The sequence below is a fragment of the Cebus imitator genome, unplaced genomic scaffold (assembly GCF_001604975.1).
Source record: "Cebus imitator isolate Cc_AM_T3 unplaced genomic scaffold, Cebus_imitator-1.0 Scaffold36, whole genome shotgun sequence".
Lineage (NCBI taxonomy): Eukaryota > Metazoa > Chordata > Mammalia > Primates > Cebidae > Cebus > Cebus imitator.
Genome location: NW_016107351.1, coordinates 6,084,393 through 6,094,149, shown reverse-complemented (window position 1 = coordinate 6,094,149; position 9,757 = coordinate 6,084,393). Strand labels below are relative to the sequence as shown.

General features: G+C 49.1%; 1 long non-coding RNA gene across 1 annotated transcript in view; it reads right to left on the bottom strand.

Moving 5' to 3' along the window:
* Positions 1-8,955: 8,955 nt before the first annotated feature.
* The window catches only part of LOC108301585, a 1,786-nt gene continuing 984 nt past the window's right edge, over positions 8,956-9,757 (bottom strand). Inside the window, exon 3 of the long non-coding RNA XR_001823935.2 lies at positions 8,956-9,251. This is a non-coding gene — a long non-coding RNA (uncharacterized LOC108301585). The remainder of the gene's footprint in view (positions 9,252-9,757) is intronic.

The window sequence follows — 9,757 nt, the reverse complement described above, 5'->3', positions numbered from 1 at the left end:
GAGCCACCGCACCCGGCCTACATCATCTTGACTACATCTACAAAGACCCTTTTACCAAGTAAGTCATGTTCGCAGGTATCAGAGGTCAGGACTTGAACATATCTTTTGAAGGATACCATTCAGCCCACATTAGCTCTAAAAGACCACTCAAGCCCCTCAGCTGAGTGGCACCTCCTTTTGGGCAGTGGATACAGGAGAATACGTTCACACTGACCTCTGAGGGACTAGTGTCCAGACAATTGTTCTGAATGTGAAAGAATGTTCTAGAAAGCCAGATATTCTTGGGTAAAGTGGTTAGTCTTTAAATATGTAAAGGAAATGTTTACCAGGTTCATTCAAGAGTCCCTGGGAAGACAAGGGCCAGGCAGTCAGGGATGTGCTGGCCAGGGGAAGATGTTGGATTCATCCAGGGCCTTGGGGATGGCTGGAGCAGGGCCTCAGAGTCTGGAGGATCTGATGCTGAATGAGCAGTACCAGAGGGAGAGCTGCCCTCCCCTCCAGGTCTCCCAGCCTGGTGCATCACCCCAGGTATGAGTCAGGTGGGTGGGGAGGATGCTAGGAGAAGCATGAGAAATGTTGGCTGAGTAAAGCTAACCCCATTTCAACCTCATCACTTTTTTTTTTTTTTTTTGAGAGGGAGTTTTGCTCAGTTGCCCAGACTGGAGTGCAGTGTCATGATCTCGACTCACTGCAACCTCCGCCTCCTAGATTCAAGCAATTCTCCTGCCTCAGCCTCCCANGACTGGAGTGCAGTGTCATGATCTCGACTCACTGCAACCTCCGCCTCCTAGATTCAAGCAATTCTCCTGCCTCAGCCTCCCAAGTAGCTGGCGTTACAGGCACGCACCACCACACCCGGCTAATTTTTTGTATCTTTAGTAGAGACAGGGTTTCACCATGTTGGCCAGGCTGCTCTTGAACTCCTGACCTCGTGATTCACCCGCCTCAGCCTCCCAGAGTGCTGGGATTACAGAGTGCTGGGATTGCTGTGCCCAGCCTCAACCTAATCTTTCTTAAACCAAGGTCATGCTCAGCCACACTGGGGAAACTGAGGCAGCCTTCTGCACTCTCCAAACCACAGGGGCTTTTTCAATAACTTTTAGTTTCCTGTGGCTGCCATGACAAAGCAGCAATAATGAGTAGCTTAACAGACGTTTCTCCTCTTGCAACTCTGGAGGCCAGAAGTCCAAGATCAAGGTGTTGGCAGGTTGGTTCCTTCCGAGGTCTCTGAGGGAAGGGGCTGCTCCCGGCCTCTCTCCTCAACTTGCAAATGGCATCATCTCCCTGTGTCTCTGCACATCTTCCCTTTACGTGTATATCTGTGTCCAAATTTTACGGTTTTTTTTGAGACTGAATCTCCCTCTGTCCCCCAGGCGGGGGTGTAGTGGTGCAATCTCGGCTCACTGCAACCTCCGCCTCCCAGGTTCAAGCGATTCTCTCGCCTCCAGCTTCCCGAGTAGCTGGGATTATAGGTACCCGCCACTGCGCCCGGCTAATTTTTATATTTTTAGTAGTGACGGGGTTTCACCATGTTGGCCAGGCTGGTCTCAAGTAACCTGACCTCAAGTAATCCACCAGCCTCAGCCTCCCAAAGAGCTGGGATTACAGGTGTGAGTCACGATGTCTGACCCAAATTTTACTTTTCACGAGGACACCAGTCTTTGCATGAGAGCCCATCCCAATGACCTCATCTTAACTTCATGACCTCTACAAATACCCTATTTCCAAATAAGGGCAGAGTTCTGAGGTCCTGAGGGTTAGGACTCCAACATCTGAATGACAGCAAGTGACACCTCTTCTCTGATGAGAACCGGCTGGGAAGGAACCGGCACTGCCCTCCAGCCAAGCACCATGCCGTCAGACAGGCTTCAACCAGGCTCTTGTGAAACGCCGATCTGTGAGAATGTTCCAGACAAATTAAATAGCACCCAAGAAGCCAAGTGGCTTGGAAAATGCACGTAAGGCTTCAGAAAAGACGGAGCAGTTGGACAGGCAAGGGAGGCGGCGCTAATTGGCAGCCACGTTTTGTTTTCTCCCCGCAGCTGCCTCGTGAAATTGTCAAACAACTGTACATGTGGAAGCTGTGAAGTTAAAAACGTCAAAAAAACGGGCTAATGTTCTCAGAGACCACGCTTTAAAGACAGCTTTTGTTCCATATTCTGGGTTTTCTCAATCAGCAGAAAACACTGTCTCCAGTTGACAGGGGCACAAAGAGATAAGAGGGAGGCGCCATCAGGAACGTCTCTAGGGCAATTTTCTCTTCTGTCTTATCACTGCCTTCAAGACACATTATTTTCATCTGAAGTGTGGTTCCAATTTGGGGGAGTGAAAAAGCCTTTTCATCTCTCCTGTTCCTCTTTTTTTTTTCCTCCTCTCTGTCTCCTGAGGGAAGCTTAGGGGAAGAACATTCCTCCACTCTCCATGGTTTTGGAATCCCGTAAAACATGCCAGCGACTGGACTGTTTGGGACTGATAAACGCCTTTCCAACCCCCCGTGTGTCTCCAGCACAAGCTGTCATGGCCCCTGGTGCGGGGACGACCAACACGGCTGGAAGAAAGCAGGTGAGAGATGCAGACATGAAGAGGAGCCTGTCTGCCACCCTCTGTCCCCACGCCTCCCACCTCCCGAAAGCCAAGGCTGCTGAGGGCTGGGCAGGTAGCTGTGGGTCCGCTGTGTGTCGCCCCCCTTTTTTTTTAAAAGACAAAGTCTCACTCTGTCACTCAGGCTGGAGTGCAATGGCACGACCTTGGTTCACTGCAACCTCCCCCTCCCAGGTTCAAGCAATTCTCCTGCCTCAGCCTCCTGAGTGGCTGGGATTACGGGCATGCACCGCTACACCCAGCTAATTTTTGTATTTTTAGTAGAGACGGGGTTTCACCATGTTGGCCAGGCTGGTCTCGAACTCCTGACCTCATGATCCACCCATCTCGGCCTCCCAAAGTGCTGGGATTACAGGTGGGAGCCACCACACCCGGCCTCCATGTGTGCTTTATCCACCATTCTCTTTCTCAAAACCAAGGCCTGCATGTGTGCTTTCATTCACCTGTCACCAGTGATATCTGTGAAGCCAGCTTTATCATTCTGGCGTCGGAAGCTCCTTGTCCTTGAACACTTCAATAGCAGAAGGGGAGGGCCTGGAGGCCAAACCTTCCCCGTCCTTTTTCATATCTGCCCGCCTCAAACCAGATAAAGGCGATTTCAAGAGCAATTTGGTGGGTGATAGTGATGGCCAGCCTCAGGGATGGTCTGAGCTACTGGGACCTGGTGGCCACCCAAACTACTTGGGCAGACGAAGGCAAAGGTCCTAATGGGGCATGATCTATGGAGAAGTGATTCCCAAACTCTGGTATGAAGGAAACATGCTGGGCGAGCTATGTTTTGTGATGACCGTAGAAGCATTTACTGCCATTATTATGAATTCCTTTCTTCATTCAAAAAATATCTTTTGTGTCATTCTGTGCCAGGCCCTGTTCTAATTACTGAGGAAATAACAGCTAAAAAATAAAAAATATTCCCTTGTCCAGGTGAGGTGGCTCACACCTGTAATCTCATCACGTTGGGAGGCCGAGGGAGGTAGATCACGAGGTCAGGAGATCAAAGACCATCCTGGCCAACATGGTGAAACTTCGTCTCCACTAAAAAATCCAAAAATTAGCCAGGCAAGGTGGTATGCACCTATAGTCCCAGCTACTCAGGAGGCTGTGGAAGGAGAATCACTTGAACCCAGGAGGCAGAGGTTGCAGTGAGCCAAGAACATGCCACTGCACTCCAGTCTGGGCCACAGAGCAAGATTCCATCTCAGAAAAATAAACTCTTACCTACCCTCATGGAATCCAAACTCTACAGGGGCTGAGTAGACAGTAAATAAAAAAATCAACACTGGTTACAATTCAGTGACTCATCAGCAAGGTGTCGCCCATGTACTGGAGGTGTGTCCTGCTCAGCCACTGCCCAAGCCAAGGAAGTACAGCCTCTCTGGGGCTGGTGTCACAAGACACTTCCCCTCTCCTCTGGATTCCAGCAGGGTACACCTCACTCCACCCTGTGTCACACGACCACTCAGACCATCCTTACTCCAGGAGCCCACAGTTAGAACCAGAATATTGGTGTGACGATGGCTGACATGGGACAGCTCCAGGAGGGACTGGAGCAGCCCAGGTTGAATACAATCCTCAGTTACCTCCTCATAACGCATCTTCCTCGTGAGTGCTCATGCAGAGTGAGCCCTGTTTCTGGGGAGACGATGTCTGGAAAACACGAGCCTGAGTTCCCTTATTCTCTTCTCCCCAGTCCCACTGCACTCTGTCTGCAGAGGCCTTCCCAGCAGGTGGGAGAGAAGTGGCACGGTCGGGGAGTGTGGGGTTTAAACACACTGCTCTCTCCAGCCATGACTCGTGGGTAATGTGTGGCAGGAACCTGGTGAGGAGAAGGAATGAGGACGTGTCCCACCCATGCAGGGTTATGGAGCACTGCATTTGTGCAAGAGCACTGACATCCACAGAAACCCCTGAGGCAGCTTGAAGAAGGAGACCCCCCCCCCAGAGAGACAAATATTGGACTTTAAATTATTTTAGCTGGCTGCAGTGACTCACATCTATAATCCCAGCACTTTGGGAGGCCGAGGTGGGTGGAACAAGAGGTTCGGAGTTCGAGACCAGCCTGACCAACATTTTTAGTGTCTCTACTAAAAATACAAAAATTAGCCAGCTTGGTGGCACACGCCTGTCATCCCAGCTATTCAGGAGGCTGAGGCAGGAGAATTGCTGGAACCCAGGAGGTGGAGGTTGCAGTGAGCTGAGATCTCTCTCGCCACTGTACTCCAGCCCGAGTGACAAAGCAAGACTTGGTCTCAAAAAAAAATAAATAAAATATTTTATCTCGAGTGTCCTTCCTTTAGTGCCCTTTCTCTTTTTCTCTCTCTCTTCCTCCCTCCCTCCCTCCACATTTCTCCTCCTTATGCTATGTCTCTGTGAGAAGGACCCTTCCTCCTATCTGTCCTGTCCTCTCACTTGTGGCTCAGAGGGGTGCCAAATGAAGGGGGACATCTGAGAACTGCTGTGTCTTGTGATTCAGGGAAACTCAAGAGTTGTTTCAAAATCATGCCTTTCACCCCCCTCCTTAACCAAGATAAATTCCGGTGGAATTATAGATACCAGTGTAAAAAATGAAACCCTTATAGAACTAGAACACCCGGATAAATAATTTTAGATTCTCAAAACAGAGAAAGCTTTCTAAGTGTGGTGGGTATACATCCAAGTCAACAAATTAAGGAATACAGGAACATGTCTTTTTTGTTGTTGTAACTTAATTTGTGTTTCAAGCATGCTGGTGGAGCCCCAACTCTATGAGTTAGGGGCTGTGCCTGAATCCTGAGCCTTCAACGGTGTTGGCAGAGGGGGTCTGGCCTGGAGTACTTGGCTTAAGGGTCACTCTGTCAGTATTATTCGAGCCCTGGGTTCAGCAATTCCCTCTGGCCATCTGCCCTCTTCGAAGTCAGCAGCCTCTATGCACAGGTGCCTTCAGGTACAGCAATGCCAGATGCAGCAAACAGCGAATGAATGGATACATGAATGATGGGCATGCGGTTAATTTGAATTCCAGACAAACAATGAAATAATTTTTAGTGTAATTGCATCCCAAATATTGACAGCCCCTCCCCACAAATCATTGCATATCTGATATTCAAACATATTTATTTTGTTTTTGAAATTTAAATTAAGCTGGGCTTCTCGTATTTTATCTGGCAGCCCTATCAGTAGGATGGCTATAACCACCATGACCGCCTGCCTCTTCTTTTGCCTGTGGGAGTCAAGAGAGGGATGAGGAGAGAGACCAAGAAAGACACCAAGGGAGGCACTGGGAGGGTTTCCCCACCAGCCACTGAGTAGACGCCTTTTCCTTGGCCTAGTGGAGCCATCTTGGATCACGTGCTCAACTCTGAGCCAATCACAGTCCCAGGGGCAGGCCCTGCCCCTGAGCCAATTGCTGGCCAGGGTTTGTGGGACCCTGATTGGCTGAATCCTTGACTGTGCCTTAAGTGGGTCTTTAAATTCGAGATCAAGATAAATGTCTGCAACCTGGAGAAAGTACTCTTGGCCAAATAGAAAAAAAAAAAAAGATTCTGGGTCCTCTTTTTGTTAGGATTTCTTCAGATGACTCTTGAGATAGACTTTGATGGAGTGGTTCTATCTTCCCTCCCCTTTTTTCTTTCCCTCCCTCCCTCCCTCCCTCCCTCCCCCCTTCCTTCCCTCCTTCCTTCCTTCCTTCCTTCCTTCCTTCCTTCCTTCCTTCCTTCCTTCCTTCCTTCCTTCCTTCCTTCCTGTTCTGCGAATGGAGCAGGTTCTATCTTTCTGACTTTGCCTGAAAGACTGAAGCAAGTGAACACTAGGGATAACATTTTTTCCATGAGTAAAATCACCCTAGCAGGACGATAACTGTGGTTATGTATAACTCAGGGGAGTTCCAGAAATAAACAGTGCATGCTGGACCTAAGTGTGTCCTTGCAAATAGCCATGACACTGAGCTTTTCTTTCTCTCCCTCCCTTCATTCCTTTTCCTTCCTTCCTTAAGCAAAAGGGTGAAACCAGCTTGTGACATTTTCCCGCTGGCAGGGGACCTAGGGAGATGGGGTTGAGGGAAAACATGAGGATTGTAATCAAATGTTTAACTGGTTTATTGAGTAGTCTCAGACTCGAGGGATATAAACATGAAATGGTTTTACATTTTCTCTAATCAATGCCTTCAGCTATGCTCTGTCAAACTCCACTTTCTATCTCCAAATGACATTTTCAGCAGATCCTATATTATTTTCCTGATCATTTGCAGTTATTAGAAAGCCTTCTAGTTTTAAACCACAACCCCATGTCTAATCCAAAGCTCTCAGGTCCCATTCCCCCTGCAGCAGCCCAGCTGTGGCTCTGAGATAAGAATGGAGGCACTCCCCACCTCTCTCTGAGGCTCTGGTACCACCGGCCCTGGGTTTGTCTCCATGGAGATGGTGTGCCCATCACTCCCCATCCCCCACCACATTTCCTGGAGTGATGTTCAGACTGATGCTGGACATCTCCATTACTGAGGATGCCTTCAGAAAGGAGTGTCCAGCCGGCTGTGTGGCTCACACCAGTAATCTCAACACTTTGGGAGGTCAAGGCAGGCAGATCACCTGAGGTCAGGAGTTCAAGACCAGCCTGGCCAACATGGTGAAACCTCATCTCTACTAAAAGTACAAAAATTAGCTGGGCGTGGTGGCAGCTGCCTGTAATCCCAGCTACTTGGGAGGCCAAGGCAGGAGAATCGCTTGAACCCAGGAGGTAGAGGTTGCAGTGAGCCAAGATCACACCATTGCACTCCAGCCTGGGTAACAAGAGTGAAACTTTGTCTAAAAAAAAAAAAAGAAAGGGATGTCCATGTTTCTCTTCAAGCTCTGCCAGTGGTCCATGCCCTTACCACCTTCTCTGGGTAAGGTGTCCCTTACTGAGGGCACCCTGGGCACTGGACAGGTCATGGCTCCTGCCTCCCCTCAGTATCATGGTCATTCACCTGGAGCCTGGAGCTGCAAGAATCAATGAGGTCCTCTGCAATGGCTTCCTTTTTTTTTTTTTTTTTTTTGAGACAGAGTTTTGCTCTTGTTGACCAGTCTGAAGTGCAATGGAGTGATCTCAGCTCACCGCAACCTCCACCTCCCAGGTTCAAGCAATTCTCCTGCCTCAGCCTCCCAAGTAGCTGGGATTACAGGCGTGTACCACCATGCCCGGCTAATTTTGTATTTTTGTAGAGATGGAGTTTCTCCATGTTGGTCAGGCTGGTCTCAAACTCCCAAAGTGCTGGGATTACAGGCGTGAGCCACTGTGCCTGGCCCTCTGTAATGGCTTCTAAGTGCTGCAAACATATGGGGTGAGGACCCCATCCTTCTTTCCTGTGTAATTGCATCACAGTTCCCACTTGCACAGCCATCACCAGTTGCACCAGTCAGATTCCTTCCAGATGGGAAGCAGACCCGGGTTTCTATGCTCATATATACACTATATTCCTGGGAACCCAGGCCACGCTCCTGGGCACACCCTCTCCACGCCCCAGGCTGTCCTGAGAGCAGGAATAAAGGAGACGGCAGACTCTGTAAGCGACCGGCAGGGAGTGAGCTGCCCGTGGCCTCTGCTTGCCGGCACCCCCAGCCTTGAAGGGTTATCTTCCTGGAGCCCCACTTGTTTGACTGGCCTGAGAGGGAAACACAGCCTGGGTTGACCTGGGTTTTGGGGGAAGAGCTCCTGGCCCCTCCCTCTGCTAGAATGACGGTAGATAGAATAAAACCACAATATGTTAAACATTAATAATCCAAACAATTCCTATATATGATTTCATTTACAATGATAAATATTCTACTGTTACTGCCATCTTATGATAAGAAAGTTGAGATTTGGCCAGGCACAGTGGCTCACACCTATAATCCCAGCACTTTGGGAGGTCGAGGCAGGCAGATCACATGAGGTCAGGAATTCGAGACCACTCTGGCCAATATGGTGAAACCCCGTCTCTCCTAAAAATACAAAAATTAGCCCGGCATGGTGGCATGTGCCTGTAATCCCAGCTACTCGGGAAGCCGAGGCAGGAGAATCACTTGAACCTGGGAGGCGGAAATTGAAGTGAGTTGAGATCATGCCACTGTACTCCAGCCTGGATGACAGAATGAGATCCATCTCAAAAAAAAGAGAAAGAAGTTGAGATTTAAGGGGATGAGTAATTTGTTCAAGATTGCACAAATGGAAGGGTATATTAATCAGTTTTGCTCCATAACAAAGAAAGTTCATACATCTCCATGGCTTACAGCAAAGCTGGGCAAACTCCTGCCGGTGAGACACTTCCAGCCTACTGCCTACTTTTCCGTAGCCCATGAGCTAAGAATAGTTTATGTTTTTAAATGGTTAAAAAATCAGTAAAGGAATATTTCCTGACACAAAGAATTATGTGAATTTCCAATTTTAGTGTCTACAAATAAAGTTTTATTGGACCCAGGCACGTTCATCTGCTTCTGTGTTGTTTGTGGCTGCCTCTGCGCTGCAGGGGCAGAGTTGAGAAAGTGCATCTGAGACTGTCTGACCCTTCACAGGAAAAATTATGCCAACCCCTGTGAACATTTATTTTTCTCACGCACAGTTCTCTGGATTGGCCGGGATCATCTCCACATTGCGGGTTGGGTTCAGGTTGGCTCCAATCTCATCGTTCTGGGCCCAGCAGCCACCCAGGGCATATTCTTCTCCTGGCAGATGGAGGAAGCACGGGAGAGACAGGCAAGAACATATGAAGGCCAGGTTCATGGTCATTTCCTCCCACTTACACATACTCTGCCCATTCTAGCAAGAGTTGCTGCAGGGTCATGCTGGGAAGGATGGAAATTTGTCATTCAGAGACCAGGAGGGAGTAAAGAATTGGAAGCGAGGATGTCAGTGACTGCAGTTGGAGGGTCAGGATTTGAACTCAGGGCTGGCTGACTCAAGAGTCTGTGTGCTTGTTCCTCTGCTACATGGACTCCTGTCCTAGACAAACTATTAGGTTAAGAAAAAAAGAGTGGGCTGTGGGGCCGGGCGCGGTGGCTCAAGCCTGTAATCCCAGCACTTTGGGAGGCTGAGGTGGGTGGATCACAAGGTCAAGAGATCAAGACCATCCTGGTCAACATGGTGAAACCCCGTCTCTACTAAAACTACAAAAAATTAGCTGGGCATGGTGGCGCGTGCCTGTAGTCCCAGCTACTCAGGAGGCTGA